The 19,715-nt window shown below is 42.4% G+C and overlaps 1 pseudogene; it reads left to right on the top strand.

Annotated features, from left to right (window-relative positions):
• Positions 1 to 15,308: 15,308 nt before the first annotated feature.
• Positions 15,309 to 18,380, top strand: LOC132522474 (potassium-transporting ATPase alpha chain 2-like; annotated as a pseudogene).
• Positions 18,381 to 19,715: the final 1,335 nt, after the last annotated feature.

Raw genomic sequence — 19,715 nt, 5'->3', positions numbered from 1 at the left:
AAGGTATTTCATGCAAATGGAAACCAAAAGAAAGCTGGAGTAGCAATTCTCATATCAGACAAAATAGACTTTAAAACAAAGACTATTAGAAGAGACAAAGAAGGACACTACATAATGATCAAGGGATCGATCCAAGAGGAAGATATAACAATTGTAAATATTTATGCACCCAACTTAGGTGCACCTCAATACATAAGGCAAATACTGACAACCATAAAAGGGGAAATCGACAGTAACACATTCATAGTAGGGGACTTTAACACCCCACTTTCACCAATGGACAGATCATCCAAAATGAAAATAAATAAGGAAACACAAGCTTTAAATGATACATTAAACAAGATGGACTTAATTGATATTTATAGGACATTCCATCCAAAAACAACAGAATACACATTTTTCTCAAGTGCTCATGGAACATTCTCCAGGATAGATCATATCTTGGGTCACAAATCAAGCCTTGGTAAATTTAAGAAAATTGAAATTGTATCAAGTATCTTTTCTGACCACAACGCCATGAGACTAGATATCAATTACAGGAAAAGATCTGTAAAAAATACAAACACATGGAGGCTAAACAATACACTACTTAATAATGAAGTGACCACTGAAGAAATCAAAGAGGAAATCAAAAAATACCTAGAAACAAACGACAATGGAGACACAACGACCCAAATCCTGTGGGATGCAGCAAAAGCAGTTCTAAGGGGGAAGTTTATAGCAATACAAGCCCACCTTAAGAAGCAGGAAACATCTCGAATAAACAACCTAACCTTGCACCTCAAGCAATTAGAGAAAGAAGAACAAAAAAACCCCAAAGCTAGCAGAAGGAAAGAAATCATAAAAATCAGATCAGAAATAAATGAAAAAGAAATGAAGGAAACAATAGCAAAGATCAATAAAACTAAAAGCTGGTTCTTTGAGAAGATAAACAAAATAGATAAACCACTAGCCAGACTCATCAAGAAAAAGAGGGAGAAGACTCAAATCAATAGAATTAGAAATGAAAAAGGAGAGGTAACAACTGACACTGCAGAAATAAAAGAGATCATGAGAGATTACTACAAGCAACTCTATGCCAATAAAATGGACAATCTGGAAGAAATGGACAAATTCTTGGAAATGCACAACCTGCCAAGACTGAATCAGGAAGAAATAGAAAATATGAACAGACCAATCACAAGCACTGAAATTGAAACTGTGATTAAAAATCTTCCAACAAAGAAAAGCCCAGGACCAGATGGCTTCACAGGCGAATTCTATCAAACATTTAGAGAAGAGCTAACACCTATCCTTCTCAAACTCTTCCAAAATATAGCAGAGGGAGGAACACTCCCAAACTCCTTCTATGAGGCCACCATCACCTTGATACCAAAACCAGACAAGGATGTCACAAAGAAAGAAAACTACAGGCCAATATCACTGATGAACATAGATGCAAAAATCCTCAACAAAATACTAGCAAACAGAATCCAACAGCACATTAAAACGATCATACACCATGATCAAGTGGGGTTTATTCCAGGAATGCAAGGATTCTTCAATATACGCAAATCTATCAATGTGATAAACCATATTAACAAACTGAAGGAGAAAAACCATATGATCATCTCAATAGATGCAGAGAAAGCTTTTGACAAAATTCAACACCCATTTATGATAAAAACCCTGCAGAAAGTAGGCATAGAGGGAACTTGCCTCAACATAATAAAGGCCATATATGACAAGCCCACAGCAAACATCATCCTCAATGGTGAAAAACTGAAAGCATTTCCACTAAGATCAGGAACAAGACAAGGTTGCCCACTCTCACCACTCTTATTCAACATAGTTTTGGAAGTTTTAGCCACAGCAATCAGAGAAGAAAAGGAAATAAAAGGAATCCAAATCGGAAAAGAAGAAGTAAAGCTGTCACTGTTTGCAGATGACATGATCCTATACATAGAGAACCCTAAAGATGCTACCAGAAAACTACTAGAGCTAATCAATGAATTTGGTAAAGTGGCAGGATACAAAATTAATGCACAGAAATCTCTGGCATTCCTATATACTAATGATGAAAAATCTGAAAGTGAAATCAAGAAAACACTCCCATTTACCATTGCAACAAAAAGAATAAAATATCTAGGAATAAACCTACCTAAGGAGACAAAAGATCTGTATGCAGAAAATTATAAGACACTGATGAAAGAAATTAAAGACGATACAAATAGATGGAGAGATATACCATGTTCTTGGATTGGAAGAATCAACATTGTGAAAATGACTCTACTACCGAAAGCAATCTATAGATTCAATGCAATCCCTATCAAACTACCACTGGCATTTTTCACAGAACTAGAACAAAAAATTTTGCAATTTGTATGGAAACACAAAAGACCCCGAATAGCCAAAGCAATTTTGAGAACGAAAGAAGGAACTGGAGGAATCAGGCTCCCTGACTTCAGACTATACTACAAAGCTACAGTTATCAAGACGGTATGGTACTGGCACAAAAACAGAAAGATAGATCAATGGAACAGGATAGAAAGCCCAGAGATAAACCCACGCACATATGGTCACCTTATCTTTGACAAAGGAGGCAGAAATGTACAGTGGAGAAAGGACAGCCTATTCAATAAGTGGTGCTGGGAAAACTGGACAGCTACATGTAAAGGTATGAAATTAGATCACTCCCTAACACCATACACAAAAATAAGCTCAAAATGGATTAAAGACCTAAATGTAAGGGCAGAAACTATCAAACTCTTAGAGGAAAACATAGGCAGAACACTCTATGACATAAATCACAGCAAGGTCCTTTTTGACCCACCTCCTAGAGAAATGGAAATAAAAACAAGAGTAAACAAATGGGACCTAATGAAACTTAAAAGCTTTTGCGCAGCAAAGGAAACCATAAAGAAGACCAAAAGACAACCCTCAGAATGGGAAAAAATATTTGCAAATGAAGCAACTGACAAAGGATTGATCTCCAAAATTTATAAGCAGCTCATGCAGCTTAATAACAAAAAAACAAACAACCCAATCCAAAAATGGGCAGAAGACCTAAATAGACATTTCTCCAAAGAAGATATACAGACTGCCAACAAACACATGAAAGAATGCTCAACATCACTAATCATGAGAGAAATGCAAATCAAAACTACAATGAGATATCATCTCACACCAGTCAGAATGGCCATCATCAAAAAATCTAGAAACAATAAATGCTGGAGAGGGTGTGGAGAAAAGGGAACCCTCTTACACTGTTGGTGGGAATGTAAATTGATACAGCCACTGTGGAGAACAGTATGGAGGTTCCTTAAAAAGCTACAAATAGAACTACCATATGACCCAGCAATCCCACTACTGGGCATATACCCTGAGAAAACCATAATTCAAAAAGAGTCATGTACCAAAATGTTCATTGCAGCTCTATTTACAATAGCCCGGAGATGGAAACAACCTAAGTGTCCATCATCGGATGAATGGATAAAGAAGATGTGGCACATATATACAATGGAATATTACTCAGCCATAAAAAGAGACGAAGTTGAGCTATTTGTAATGAGGTGGATAGACCTAGAGTCTGTCATACAGAGTGAAGTAAGTCAGAAAGAGAGAGACAAATACCGTATGCTAACACATATATATGGAATTAAAAAAAAATGTCATGAAAAACCTAGGGGTGAAACAGGAATAAAGACACAGACTTACTAGAGAATGGACTTGAGGTTATGGGGAGGGGGAAGGGTAAACGGTGACAAAGCGATAAAGAGGCATGGACATATATACACTACCAAACGTAAGGTAAATAGCTAGTGGGAAGCAGCCGCATAGCACAGGGAGATCAGCTCGGTGCTTTGTGACCGCCTGGAGGGGTGGGATAGGGAGGGTGGGAGGGAGGGAGACGCAAGTGGGAAGAGATATGGGAATATATGTATGTATATAACTGATTCATTTTGTTGTGAAGCTGAAGCTAACATACCATTGTAAAGCAATTATACTCCAATAAAGATGTTAAAAAAAAAAAAAAACATAGACCCAGCACTAGCTAGGCAGACCCTGTAGAAGGAAGTAGAAAGGAAGAGAGAAAGGAAGAAAAAGAGGGAAAAAGGAAAGGAAAGAAGTAGCAGCAAAATATACAACACTGGTTCTCCAGAAAAATAAGATTTTCCTGCATGAAATAATTGGGGAACAATGAAATTCAGCATATATAGTTCCCTGAGCTGAAAGATAAATAAATCAAATGAGACAGTAAAACTGAGTTTTTGCAGGCGTGTGTGTGTGTGTGTGTGTGTGTGTGTGTGTGTGTGTGTGTGTGTGTGTTTTAGGGGAGGGATGGGTTGGGGAAGGAAGGTAAAGACCACATAGGCTACTGACAAAGGGTTGCTGATCTGATTTTGCCAGGTCAGCTATATCTATTCATCACACTCAGTTAATTGCTATAGTCTGGACTCCTTTTTGCCTGAGTAAACAAAACCTAAAAGATTTTTAAAGTTTATACCTTTGTTTTCTTAGCTCTTCTGAATGTGCTGTCAGCCAAAGGCATTGGCCGCACCCCTCTCTTTCAACACTCCCCAGGGCTTTGCTCTGTTTATCAAGCAAATAACTGGTGTGCAGCAAAGACTGTCTCCAGCTCTGGGGAAGCTGTTCTGTTGACTTGCTAACCTGTTTGAGAAACTGACAAAATCAATCTTCTCTGTAGGAATCCACAGAGGTGATGGAAGCTCCTCAAGTCTCCCTCACTCTTTGTCTCTTTGAATGGATTAATCCAGCCCCTCTCCAGGTGAAGGACACAACTGATGAGTCTCCCTTCACCATTTCTTTTTTGGTCTCCTCACTGTCATTGCCATGCTGTCAATTTAATTCCATCCCTAGATCCTGAAAATGTTGCTGCGTGCTCACGGCAAACCCATCTATTTGACTTGCATTTCTTACACAAGTGTTGGGTGTAAGGGCATTTCACTTAAACATCTAGAAACCCATCAAATGTCACAAGTGCAGGCACACACACACATACAAACAACCTGAAAAATCCCATTCTTAACAGAATTCTGAAGTCCTGCTTCTCCCCAAGAAACCCTTACACACTACAGAGGGCTTCTGCCTCTATGCCCTAGAAATCGCTTTGAAAGAAACTGCTTTGAAAATTGAGCAAACCAAGAAGATGCTGGTAAGGAGGAAGGTCCCCTTGTACTATAGACTAAAAGAGAATGTGTGTTCCAATGAAATGCCAACATAGTTTGTCATTGTCTAGATTGATTATGACATTCCAGTAACACAAATATATCTTTGAGTTCTGCACAATGTATATATAAATCTTACACTTTTGTTCAACATTTACTGCCATTATTTATAATGGTCTGAGAGTACTGCAGATGTTAAGACCATGCTACCTGTTTTACATCAGAAACTTCTGGAAGATAAGGACCCCACTCTGAGCAATGTCTTCAGACACAGAGGTTTGTAACCCCAATCACACATCAGATTCATCAGGAAAGCTTTTTTTTTTTAATATTGACTGCCAGCCCACCCCCAAATTTCTGAATCGGGAGGTCTGGGAGGGGGAGGTCTTAGGATCTTTGCTTTTAACCACATCCCTCAGTAATCTTCAGCACCCAGCTCAGCCTTGGTGCAGGGAGTAGAGTCAGGACTCACAAGCCAGCTAACGCAGCTGGGGTTGTTATGAGGGTTTCTACGTGGCAAAATGTCTGCCAGCCTCCAGATGTCTCTGAAGGCAGTACTCCCCACAGTACTTATGAGGACTAGGTGAGGGAAACCCCACATTCCCAGGGAGTGGAAAAGATCTCAAAGAAGGCATTTTCTGAGTTAAGAATCCAAAAGATATCCATGGTAGAAATCAGCGCACCTTCTCCTTCCAGCAATGTCAACCCCTTCTCCCACCCACGCTTCCCCCCACTGTCTTTCCACCTGTGGGCTTCCTGTGGACACTAGGGGGGAAATGCAATCCTGAAAGGTTGTTCAGCATTGCGCCAACGACCCACCCAGTTTCCAAAATTACCCCTGCTGATGTTTGCTCCTATCCAATATCTACTCAAGCTCTAACTTCTCACCTCTTCTCCATCCCCAAAAGAGACGTTGCACCAGCTCGTGCCATACGCAGTGAGGATAATCTTGAGCTGCACACAAGTCTCTTCCCTTATTTCATTCTATGTTATAGAACCCAGGGGAACCCTGGAGGCTAAAACCACTCATCCCCCACCCTCTATATCACCCTCCTCCTGGACATTGAAAGAGAATAGACATGATGGGCTCTGAGAATCCTTCTAATTCTCACTTCTTTATCCTCTACTCTGGCAACATTAGTCTCTCGTTTGCTGCCTTGGTTTTTTTCTGCAGTTTTCCCTTTTTATGCTGTGCAGACCCCCAGCAAATCCTAAAATGCTATCCTTTAGCAAAGCAAAAAGACCTCAGTCATGATGCTAAACTGACATCATGCTGGGCTTTCAGACCCTTTCCTCTTTGAAACTCTTCCAGAATCTATCACTCCAGGGACATGAACTCTTGTCTCTAACTTCTTTACAGCTATGGTCTCATTAGCGTCTACAAGAAGATCACTTACTGCCCTTCCCCATGACCTCAGCTACATTTGTCTGCAGCCCTAAATAGTACTGGCTTCTCCTTCTCCTTCGCCCACCCACCATTCCTCATCCCTCAGCCCTGGGTCAGCCAGTGGTAAGTCAAGGGCAAGTGCGAAACAAATTGACAGTCCGCCCCTCCTGCCCCAGGTCTCTCTTAGTGCTAATTTTTTCCAGCTTTCTCCCTACTGTTTGCATATTTGTATTTGGGATTCTTGTCTCACAGATGTATTTGTTTGTCCAGTTCCGGGCTGGACTTTGTTAAGTTCCTGTCTCTTCCCACCAAGGAAGGATCTTTAAATTTGGAAAGTTCTGTCCTGGAATCTTTGCTGCTGTCCACCAACACCTCCTGTTCCGGAATCCATACATGGCTTGGAAAGGAGGTTGGAGAGAGGTGAAGCTCTGCTCTCCAATGGTTCAGTCTGCAAGTAACCAGCCAGTCCCCTCCACCACACACACCAATATTGGTGACCAACGTTGCAGCTGCTACGATCACTCCTCCTGGCCTCTGGCCATTTCTCCGGCAGGGAACTGGCTGCAGTGCCTCCCAAAATAATCTGTCTACATCACAGATTGAAATTTACAAGTCCTATCACATTTTTTCCTAGAATACCAAACCTATAACATCTACAGAACTCCTTTCATCCTATTATTGAGTAATTCTGCAAATAGAAAAAGAATAATGGAAAAGAAAACCAACCCATCCTCCACCCACCCATTGAGGTTTCAAAATTTACTCTTTAGTTTGTCTGCAGGACTGGCCTACTGGCCAGGCCTGCCTCTCTCCCTACGGAGGCCTTTGCACTTTCCCCTTTGTGATCCCAGTTCTGTTTTCCATGGTGCTCTGGTGCATATAGCAGAGATCATGTTTGATTAGAGCTCCAAACATTCACCATACTCTTGAAAATTTATGACATCTCCAGGTTTCCACACTCCCCACCAGCTAGGGTCTTGGTTCCTAATGTATTTATCCATTAGGTATTCTCTGAAATGTGGCACTCAAGGCGTGGCCTGTGGGTCTGGGGGTGTGAGTGTGGGCCTCTGAAAAGGTGGCTGCAAATTGCACTGACTCCCGAGCTCTCCCTTGTGATATCTGTGGGGTTCCAAGTTCTTTTGTACTAATCCTTTTGGCTAAGAAAATAAAATACAGCAGTTTTAGAGGAGAGAAAGCACAATGAATCCAGTCTCTACCATTTCACAAATTCGGAAATTTGGGGAATTTCTGTTCTCTGGAATGTCAGTGGACCAAGCTGACAAATGGATTGTTCTCTGCCATCTGGGTAGTTGGCATCCTGGGGACATAATTGGTATCTGATTCTACTGTCTTGACAAGTACTGAAACTATGCAGATCAAGTCCTATTATAGCATCCTCCAAGGCCTGTCCATATATATATATCATGTTGAATTTTGCTGCATTAAAGCCTTTATGAAAGAGGCCAATTGCTTTGAATTCTTGCTGCTGCCCAGAGAGTTTCTAGGAGAGCAGGGAGGGTCCCCTGAGAAGCTAGACTCCTGGTGCCTCTTACCCTCATGGGCAGACCTACGAGGCCTTCAGAGGAGCAGCACATGCCAGCCACATTTTCCAGCCCACAAGAGAGACAGAGAGATGGAGAAACAGACAGAGAGATTAAACGCGAGGCATTCAGACCCTGGGCTCAATTGTCCCACCCCAGTTACCTGGAGCAGAGTTTAACAGGCTATTCCTTGACCCAGAATGTGTCCCAAGTATTCTGGTCTAAATTCCATGGGTTACCTAATCTTCTTATGCTTAACTAGAAATCCCAAACTCATCCCAAGCTGGAACTCTAGATTCTGGGCCTGTGTGAGGCCTGGTGACTGGTGAGCACCTCTGGCCTGGAGCGACCCCCACCTTTCTAGTTTGGATCCTAAATCTTGCCTGTCTCTTCCAACTTGACAGCTTTCCACCTTGTCCTCAGGACTCAAGGCGCCCATGCAAATCCAGACTGTCCAGGGCTCCCAGGCCTGAGGCTGCCTTACTTCAGTGACCTGGAACTGGTTATTTTTGATGAAGGCCTTAAGTTGTGTCATATCTTTCCTGTATTCCAGCCCAAACTGTTGTTTTTAGAAGCTCAGTGACAAAGAATACACAACTGGAGAAAAGTATCTCCTTTCTTCATGTTTTATAATTTCCAAATTAAAAATTGCAAGTCACAGTTCCAGTGAGGTATCTTGGCCTCTTGACAGGGACACACACACACACACACACACACACACACACACTGTCCGTTGTGAGATGCAGTAGAAAAAATGCAAATGTTTCTAGATGTCTAGAAACCTGGGTTCCACTACTGGCAGTACCTTGCTGGGTGAACTTGGGAAAATCACTTCACCTCTCTGGGCCCAGGCATTCTCTTTCAACTTTACTATATAAGCCTGTGAAATCCAAGAAGTTATAGCTTTGCCAACCTGACCACTCATTTAGCCTAAAAGCATGATCATGATTTCCATAAAATCACTCTTATAGTCCCTGTAACAGTGAATTTGTGTGTCAACTTGAAGGGCATGGGTTGTTGGTTTTTTTTTGGACAGGTTTTATTCATTGAATGCAGCTTTACACAGTATTTCTTATGTGCCAGACACCACTCCAAGTGCCTTAGAAATATTTGACCCATTAACTCCTTATAACAATTGAAGGGTGCTTCTAGATGAGATTAACATTTAAATTTGAGTAAGCAGATTGCCCTCCATAATATAGGTGGGCCACATCCAATCACTTGAAGGCCTGCATAGAACAAAAAGAGCTGCCTCCCCAAGTAAGAGGGAATTCTTCAGCAGACTGCCTTCAGAATTCATCTGCACCATCAGTTCTTCCTGGGTCTCCAGCCTGCAAGCCCGCACTGCAGATTTTGGACTTGCCAGCCTCCATAATTGCCTGAGCCAATTCCTTACAAAGATCTCTTTCTATATAGACACATCTTATTTGTTCTGTTTCTCTGTAGAAGGCTGACAAACACAGTCCCCAAGGACTGAGCATCTGCCATGTACTTAGCCCCATAGCAGTCACTGAGACAAATTGTTCTGCCACCAATAAGCACAGCACCTAGTTGGAAAGACAAGACTAACTTGGATAAAATAATTCATAGCAACATACACAAGTGGCAAAGGCTATGGGCTAGTTCCTGGTGCTATGGTTCAGAGGAGGGTTCAGAGGGAAAGTCAAGAAGGAGACGGCACCTAGTCTCTAGGGCAGTTGGAATTTCCCAAGGGAAAGAGAAAAGAAAGGGTGGCTCAAAGATGGTGACATACTTGGTATGTCTCCTCCCCCTGGCTCTCCCATCTCCATGAATGCCATCACCACCCACACAGATGCCCAAGTAAAATGGGCCTCATCCTTATCTCTACCAAAGCCTCACTAAGCACTCCAGCAGTCCACTTTCCCTCGTAGTCAATCATCTATCTTTAGACCCTGCTCCTAAATATTAATGAACCATTCCTATGCTCTCCATACCCAAAGCTACCTTCCTAGCCCAGGCTGCCATCTTTGCTCTCCTGGGCCACCAATATACCCTTATACGTGTACCCTTTCTTTAGTCTTGCTCCTCCAATCCCTTGCTCCCCACAAAGCAGAGTGATCCTTCAAAAGTGAACATCAACTCATGCCTCTCTCTGCTTATAACTCTTCAGTAGCTCTCCGTGTCCTACAGAATAAAATCCAAATCTAGTATAGCTTCACCATGCTGTGCTCTCGGCACTGCTGTTGTCTCCATCCTCATCTCTTGCTGCTAGCCCTCTTATACCTACTAAACTTCCAGGTCCTCAATAGTGCCATCATTTTTCCCACCCCAAGGCCTTTGCACATGCTATCCCTTCTGCCAGAACTCTTTCTCTCTTTCTTTGGTTAATTTCTACTTTCTTTGGGTCTCAGTGCTTCTATTTTCCAGGAGGAAGCCTCCTCTAACTTCTGCAGACTTGTCTGGGTGTTTCTCCAGCAGCTCCCTGTACTCCCTCTCTCAAAGCACTTATCACAAGTGCTACTGACAAATTTTCTGTCTTCCCAACTAGACCTTAAGTTTAAGAGTCTGGGTCCAACTCACATCCCCAGAAATTACGAAAGTACTGAAGTGTGCTTGATAGACTTAAATATTCTAATTATAATAGGTTGGTCCTGTACCCTGAAAATACAGCAGTGAACAAGACAGGCTTGCCCTCATAGAGCTCACACTCTGAGGACAACAAACAAGTGTATAACGCATAAATGCAATTAGAGTTGTGAAGAGGGTCAGAAAAGAAAGAACTAGAGGGCTGTCCTAGAACATATAGGGGGAGGTAGAGCTGAACACCTACTTTAGACATTGAGTGGTCAGGGAAGGCTTCTTTGAGAAGCTGACCTTGAGCAGGGACTTGAAGAATAAAAACGAGCCAGTCGTGCAATGACCAGGGCAGTGGAGTGTGTAGGCAGGAAAAATCCTGGTATATTCTAGGGATGTCAGAAAGTTAAGATGGCTGAGCAAAGAGGGTAAATAACATATTCTTCATAGTATCAAGCTTACTGCACCAGAAACTTAGACCACAGCCACTTTGTCACCTGCAGGATGAGTCACTTTCGAGGAGTGGTTTCGTCCCCTCCAGTGGGAATGGCATTTGGTAATAGAGGAGCCCTTACGACAATGCCTTTTCTACAAAACTTTTCAAAGTCCTAAGGTCCTGCCTTTCAAGCCCAAATTCCAATTCAGTGAGGTGAACCTGTTCTTATTAAAAATGTTCCATAAGCTAAAATTAATTAACAATCAGCAAGGGAAAAGGAATGAGATTATTCGTGGTCCTTCTTTGCCTGGATGGGGAAAGGCTGGGATGGGGAGAAAACAGGACTTCTAGTGTCCTTCTAATCATCAAATTAGGATGTGTCTCTTTGCGAAGATAGGCCCTGAAGGTATCCTTGGGATGAACATATCTCTTTCCAAAGATTAAATTTAGGGACCTCCTATAAAGTTATGGCATCCCCAGCCATGTCCACTGTATTCCAAGGTCAAGTTTATACCTATGTACCAGATCTGGAATGTGCCTTGTCATTTGCTCCTGGTTTGGCTCCACTCTTTCCCTGTCCTAGAACAATACCCACGATACGTTAACTGTGAGTAACTGTGGATAACAGCAAGCATGCTGGATTCAAGGACTGCTTACCTGTCCTTCTAGACAACCTGTTCGCTTGTTCCACCACCGGAATCAGAACTCCCTCCCTCTATTACCCTCTTCCTCCAGCCCTCAGAGACAGTCCATATTCCTAGCTTAGGCAATGCATTCTTGCTGCCCTGACACATACCACCAGAGTGGGCCAAGCAAGCCACTGAGAGAGCCAAGCTACCCACCCAACACTTGGCTTTGGCTGAGGGCATCAAGCCAGGCCATTGTGTCATAGTAGCTAAGGTCCCTTGATAAGCCACATCAGCTCAACTCTTAAAATGTATCATGGCCTGTTGATGAAGTTGATGAGGGTTACATCAGACTGTGTCCCTCCAGAGCCCAGATTGAATGACTTTTAATTAGAACAAATCAGATGTTTAACCCTCTCTTCCCTGTGGAGGCAGCTGCTGGATCCAAATCTGGAACGGGTTCAGTGGGCACAAGTTTGTTGGTTACAGGATACATCATAACATCATGAGAACTTCCCCATATGGAAAGGTCTCTAAGGAAGTTTCGGGGTTCAATTCCATCGCTTCTAAATCACCACTGATTCTGAATTATTTTGAACCAATGTTCAGTATCAATGCCTTCCATGAATAGGGTTCATTCATTCATTCAAAAGTGTATTTAGGGTTGTCTTTTGGTCTTGTTTATGGTTTCCTTTGCTGTGCAAAAGCTTTTAGCTTTCATCAGGTCCCATTTGTTTATTTTTATTTCCCTTTCTCTAGGAGGTGGGTCAAAAAGGATCTTGCTGTGGGGCTTCCCTGGTGGCGCAGTGGTTGAGAGTCCGCCTGCCGATGCAGGGGACACGGGTTTGTGTCCCGGTCCAGGAAGATCCCACATGCCGTGGAGCGGCTGGGCCTGTGAGCCATGGCCGCTGAGGCTGCATGTCCGGAGCCTGTGCTCTGCAATGGGAGAGGCCACAACAGTGAGAGGCCTGCGTACTGCAAAAAAAAAAAAAAAAAAAAAAGGATCTTGCTGTGATTTATGTCATAGAGTGTTCTGCCTATGCTTTCCTCTAAGAGTTTCATAGTTTCTGGCCTTACATTTAGGGCTTTAATCCATTTTGAGCTTATTTTTGTGTGTGGTGTTAGGGAGTGTTCTAATCTCATACTTTTACATGTAGCTGTCTAGTTTTCCCAGCACCACTTATTGAAGAGGCTGTCTTTTCTCCACTGTATATTCTTGCCTCCTTTATCAAAGATAAGGTGACCATAAGTGCGTGGGTTTATCTCTGGGCTTTCTATCCTGTTCCATTGATCTATCTTTCTGTTTTTGTGCCAGTACCATACTGTCCGGATTACTGTAGCCCCTCAGAATGGGAGAAAATATTTGCAAATGAAGCAACTGACAAAGGATTAATCTCCAAAATTTACAAGCAGCTCATGCAGCTCAATAACAAAAAAACAAACAACCCAATCCAAAAATGGACAGAAAACTTAAATAGACATTTCTCCAAAGAAGATATACAGATTGCCAACAAACACATGACAGAATGCTCAACATCATTAATCAATAGAGAAATGCAAATCAAAACTACAATGAGATATCATCTCACACCAGTCAGAATGGCCATCATCAAAAAATCTAGAAACAATAAATGCTGGAGAGGGTGTGGAGAAAAGGGAACACTCTTGCACTGCTGGTGGGAATGTGAATTGGTACAGCCACTATGAAGAACACTATGGAGGTTCCTTAAAAAACAACAAATAGAACTACCATATGACCCAGCAATCCCACTACTGAGCCTACCTAAGAAAACCATACTGAGCCTACCTAAGAAAACCATAATACCCTAAGAAAACCATAATTCAAAAAGAGTCATGTACCAAAATGTTCATTGCAGCTCTATTCACAATAGCCAGGACATGGAAGCAACCTAAGTGTCCATCATCAGATGAATGGATAAAGAAGATATGGCACATATATACAATGGAATATTACTCAGCCATAAAAAGAAATGAAATTGAGTTATTTGTAGTGAGGTGGATGGACCTAGAGTCTGTCATACAGAGTGAAGTAAGTCAGAAAGAGACTAAGACAAATACCGTATGCTAACACATATATATGGACTCTAAGAAGAAAAAAAATGTCATGAAGAACCTAGGGGTAAGACAGGAATAAAGACACAGACCTACTAAAGAATGGACTTGAGGATATGGGGAGGGGGAAAGGTAAGCTGTGACAAAGTGAGAGAGTGGCATGGACATATATACACTACCAAACGTAAAATAGATAGCTAGTGGGAAGTAGCCGCATAGCACAGGGAGATCAGCTCGGTGCTTTGTCACCACCTAGAGTAGGGGCATAGGGAAGGTGGGAGGGAGGGAGATGCAAGAGGGAAGAGATATGGGAACATATGTATATGTATAACTGATTCACTTTGTTATAAAGCAGAAACTAACACACCATTGTAAAGCAATTATACCCCAATAAAGATGTTAAAAAAAAAAGCAGAAACTAACACACCATTGTAAAGCAATTATACTCCAATAAAGATGTTACCAAAAAAAAAGTGTATTTAGCATCTCCTGTGTGTTCTAGGTGTGCAGGATAATGAGATGAAGGGAACATGTTCCCTTCCTTCAAAGAGCTCCATAAAGGGTGATGCATATATTTGTTTCTCTTGAGAAGGTGTCTGAAAGACCACCATATGAACCTTCCAAAGTCAATAACTACCAAAAATGTCATCGTGAGCTAGAATGAGCACTCTATCTGCAGGGACAAAGATGATGCTCCTGGTGGCTAACCATCTCTGGGTTAGTAAGTTATGGTAAATCAGACAAATGTTTGTCCTCCTCCACAATTTCTCATGTGTCACAGGCAGTTAATAGTTGACAAATAGAATGAAATAGAGCTACAGGATCTAGAGTCCCTACAAGACATTACTTTTTTATTATGATCATGTATTGTAATATTAACATTAATAACTAAATTTGAGTGCTTACTAAGTACAAGGAATAGTTCTAAGTGCTCTATGTGCATTATCTCATTTAATTCTAACAACCCCAAGAGGTAAATATTGCCTTTCCCCTATTTTCATCCTGACTTTACAGATGCAGAAACTGAGGCTCAGATTGACTTGTGTACCTCATTCCCTGCAAAGATTTCCAGAGGCTTCAGCTGAGAAATGCTGACCTGGTTCAAGTTCCTCTCTTTATGAAGCACATTCGTCCAGGCTTTATCTCTTCTAGTCAGAGGCTAATATTACTTTGTCAAGAGATGGCCAAAACCCACAGGTCCCAAATTATGAGATCATTTAGTCATTCAACAAATATCTATTTTGAATCCCCATGTGTTGAGAATACAATGGTAAACAAACACAGGCTCTGCTCTCAGGAGGATTTCAACCTGGTAGAGTAGATTTTTAAATGAGCAGAAATAAGATAGAAAACTATGAGCAGGCACTGAACCCACTGGGCTTCAGCAGCGCAGGGTCCAGTCTGAGACTGGCCCTTCAGGTCTCCCACCTCAAACTACTGCAGCTGGACCCCTGAGTTCCAGACCCTTAGTACAGCTCACACCCTGGAACTGTGCCCTTCTGTGACCAACTTCATTCCACAAGCACCCATGTCACCAGCATCATGGGCAAAACAACACCAAAAACTTACTCTGTGAAGCTCAGTGGAACTAAAGACATAGAGAAAACACCCGGTAGGGATGGCCAGGAGAAGTACCAGATCCTGAAGTACAACTGCTAGGAACTCATAAAGAATCACTAGAAAGAGGAACCCAAGAAAGAATTCACCTAGATGATCAGAAATTGAGCAATAAGGAATTGGAAGAGAACTACGGTCCAAATGAGATACAGTGCTGTCCAGCATGAGAGCTGAAGAGCTCTTGGTTCAGGACAGCCCCAGTACACTCAGGCCTTTCAAAGAAACATGAGGGATTGTCAAATTTCTCAGTAGATGGTGTGGGGCTTCCCCATCCTTCTATGGACAGGAGCTGTCCTATGCTGGCTTGCATTTGGAATTCAGTACTCCAATGATAAGTGTGCATGCTTAGATAGTGTGTACTTGGGTTCTGTGCTTGCTCTGGTTGGGGTGATATTTGCTTATTTTCAATAAGTGAAAAGCACCAACATCATGTTAAGATTCAGTAAATTATTCCTCTCCAAGTTTTTGTCATCTGGGATGCAAGGCAGAGTACAATCCCTGAAGAGCAGCTAATGGTCCGGAACATGGTGGAGATTAAGGGTGGAGACCAAATTCCTAGGGATATCAGGTGGCTGGCTTCTCAGTGAGCTAAAACAGATCATTTATCTCTCACTAGGAGGTCTGAGCCCCACTCCTGTTCCCGTGACTTTACTCATGGCAATCCCCTTGAAACAAAGAACACTGGCTTCTCTTCTACAACTTATTTTAAAGGTGTGGCAAATGGCACAATCACCAACACAGACAGATTGCCTCAACGGCTTCAGGAATTGGCAATAGGAAGACAGCCATTGCCACTGAGATTGAGCACTTCGTTTGTTTGTATTGTGGCAGAAGTGACCACTTCACCAGCATCCTTTTCTTTATTATCACAGTGTCCATGAAGTATGTCCTGGACTCCACCACCTTCCTCATTGGTGTCACTGTGGCCCATGAACCTGAGGACCTCCTGGTGATTGTCACTGTCACTCCATTAATGACAGAAAAACAAGTGGCCAAGAACTGCCTGGAGATGAACCTGGAAGCAGTGAAGACCTCAGTTCCGCCTCTCATTTGCTCTGACAAGATCAGCCCTCAGACTCACAACAGAACCCATGTGCGGTGTGACAAGCAGATCTATGTGGCTGACACATGACGAACAGAAAAACCAACTCCTTGCCTGAAGCTCTGGAATCTGGGCCTCCTTATTCAAGATAATAACACTGCATAACCAAGCTGAGTTCAAACAAGGACACGAGAAATCATCATGGAGAAAGTTGTGGTTGGAGGTCATTTTCAGAGGTCATTTTGGGGGATGTGATAGAAATTAGGAAATGAGACTGCAAAGTGCCTGGAATCCCTTTTGATCCTACCAACAAATTTCAGCCCCCATACATGAGACGGATGACCCCAGTGACAGATGCTGCCTCAAGATGATGCAGGGGCCCCTGAGAAGATCCTAGAGAAGTGCAGCACCATCATTATTGATGTCCTAGAGCAGTCTCGGGCCAAGAGCACAGCTAAGGCCTTCCACACCATGTACGTGGAGTTAGGGGTTCTGGAGGAGCCCCATTCTGGGTTTCTGTCACCTCTTCCTGCCAGCAATCAAGTTCCCAGAAGCCTACTCATTTGACAGATGTCATGACCTTTCCCACCTCCAGTTTCTGATTTGTGGGCTCTTGTCAAGGACTGATCCCCTTCGGTCCACTGTGCCTGAGGTACTTTCCAAATACCAGAGTGCTGGGGTCAAGGTTGTTATGGTCACAAGTGATCATCCCTTCACAGCCAACACTATTGCCAGGTATCATTTCAGCCAACAGTGAGATAGATGGTGAAAGACATTGAAAAAGCCTCAACCTTGCTATGGAGCCAGTACACAAATAGGGTAAAGCCACTGTGATGTCCAGTATGGAGCTGAAGGACATAAATCAAGAGCACCTTGGATGAGCTCTTAACCAAGTACTTGGAAACCACCTTTGCTCAGACATCCCTCCAGCAGAAGCCAATCACTGATGTGGGCTGTCAGAGACAGATGCACTTGTTCCCGTGACAGAGGATGGACTTAACGCTTCTCCAGCTCTAAAGAATGCAGATGTTGGGATTGCCATGAGGGTAGCAGGTTCTAATGGATCCAAAAATGCAGGCCACAAAGGCTTACTGGATGACAGTGATGTCTTTGCATCTCTAACCACAGGGTAGAGGAAGGCCACCTCATCTTTGACAACCTAAAGAAGATTATTGCTTATGCTCTGACCCAGAACATTGCCAAGCTTTGCATTTTTTTGATTTACACTATTGTCGGGCTTTCCCTGATCACTGGCATCATTACTATCTCGTTCATCAATCTGGGCACAGACTTAACTCCCTTATTGCTCTATCCTATGGGAAAGCTGAAAGTGTCATTTTGAACCAGAAACCCCACCATAAGAAAATAGACAGATTGGTGAACAAGTCACTTGCCATGTAGTCCTGCCAACACACTGGCCTCATGCAAGCTCAGGAGCTTTCGTTGTCTATGTCACCATGTATGCACAGAGGAGATTTAGGCCCAGCACTCTCATTAACCTCTGGAGCAATGGAGGAATAACAGCATGAACGATGGGGACGATTGCTATGGACAAGAATGGACGAGGTATCAGAGGAAATACCTATAATGTACAGGCTACACAGCTGCTCTCCCTGGCATCATGAACTACCAAATAGCATATCTGATCATGAAGAAGACCTGGAGCAATTTCATCTTCCAACAAGGTCTTTCCAGAAATAAAGCCATCTGGCTAGGGATTGTCTCACAGCTTATCATAGCAGTAATTCTCTCCTATGGCACTGGAAGTGTCACAGCCCTAGATTTCACCAGGCTCCTGGCTCAGGATTGGTTTGTAGATATGCCACATCCATATTCTGCTTTGGGTGTATAATGAGGTGTGAAAACTTTTTATCAGACTTTACTGTGGAACCTGTTGGGATAATATATCACTAACACCATCTTTTTGCCCAAGTGTCCCCACTTCACATTGGTGATGATCTTCAGTTCTCTTGTGTAATAATGACATCATCCAAATTTATACCAGAGAAAGACAAAAACTATATGAAAGGCACTCAATTGATGTTTTGTACTTTACAGCTGAGATTTGACTATTTATGTATAAATTTTATCTCTATCTCCGGTTTTTAAATATGTAAATTTCAAGGTGATGATGTAGAGAAGAAACACTTATTTGTATATACATAGATTTCCAAGATATTAAGTAATCTTGCGTAACTCAGATATCTGCTGGGGTCTCCCTGCTTTTAAGCTCTAGGTAGGATTTCTCATACCTCTATTGTACATCCTGTTGAAGATCAATGCCTTTCTCAAGATGTCTATGAGTTCCTGGGGAAACTGTCCACTTTGCTCAAAAATCCAACTCAAGGTTTGCAGGAAATGGAGAAGGGGGCAAGGTTACATCATGAGAACATGGACATGCCCCACTTTGACTCTCAGATGTTGCCAGAGGATGCTTTCCCTGCCATGTCACCCCTCACCCCCAACTCTCAGCATCTCACTGGTCCATCCATTTTTGCCTCACCTCTTCTCCCCTACTACTGGAACGCCAGTTGGACTTCTTCCAATTCCTGCTCCAAATCCAAACTCCAAGTCCACTTTGCATATCCTAACTCAAGGGGCTGTACTGAACAAAAGGGTCTTTCATTCACCAGGAAGCCATATTGGTTTGAAATAGTAATATCTATTTCTTGTAAAACATTTGCAAAACACTTTCCAGCACCAACGTTATGCCAATCATGTTTCATGCTTTCAACTTAGGTTTATTCATGTGTGGAACAACATCTATGTTGACAGGCCCAGAGAGACCTCATTTTAAAGTAAAAGGGAGATCAGCTCGGTGCTTTGTGACTGCCTGGAGGAGTGGGATAGGGAGGGTGGGAGGGAGGGAGACGCAAGAGGGAAGAGATATGGAAACATATGTATATGTATAACTGATTCACTTTGTTATAAAGCAGAAACTAACACACCATTGTAAAGCAATTATACTCCAATAAAGATGTAAAAAAAAGTAAAATAAAATAAAAAATAAAGTAAAAGACATTTTAGAAAACAAACAAAGATAGAAAGTATTAAGTGACATAAGAAAGATCCAGGAATCAGATTATCTGTAAGTGATTTTTTTTTTTAATATATAGTGAACTTTTTTTAAAATTTATTTATGGATGCATTGGGTCTTCCTTGATGTGTGCGGGCTTCCTCTAGTTGCAGCAAGCGGGGGCTACTCTTTGTTTCGGTACGTGGGCTTCTTATTGCAGTGGCTTCTCTTGTTGCAGAGCACGGGCTCTAGGCATGCGGGCTTCAGTAGTTGT

This window comes from Lagenorhynchus albirostris, chromosome 6, assembly GCF_949774975.1.
Source record: "Lagenorhynchus albirostris chromosome 6, mLagAlb1.1, whole genome shotgun sequence".
In the NCBI taxonomy this organism is placed as follows: Eukaryota; Metazoa; Chordata; class Mammalia; order Artiodactyla; family Delphinidae; genus Lagenorhynchus; species Lagenorhynchus albirostris.
Note: the sequence above shows the minus strand (reverse complement) of the source record. Positions and strands in the feature narration are given on the sequence as shown.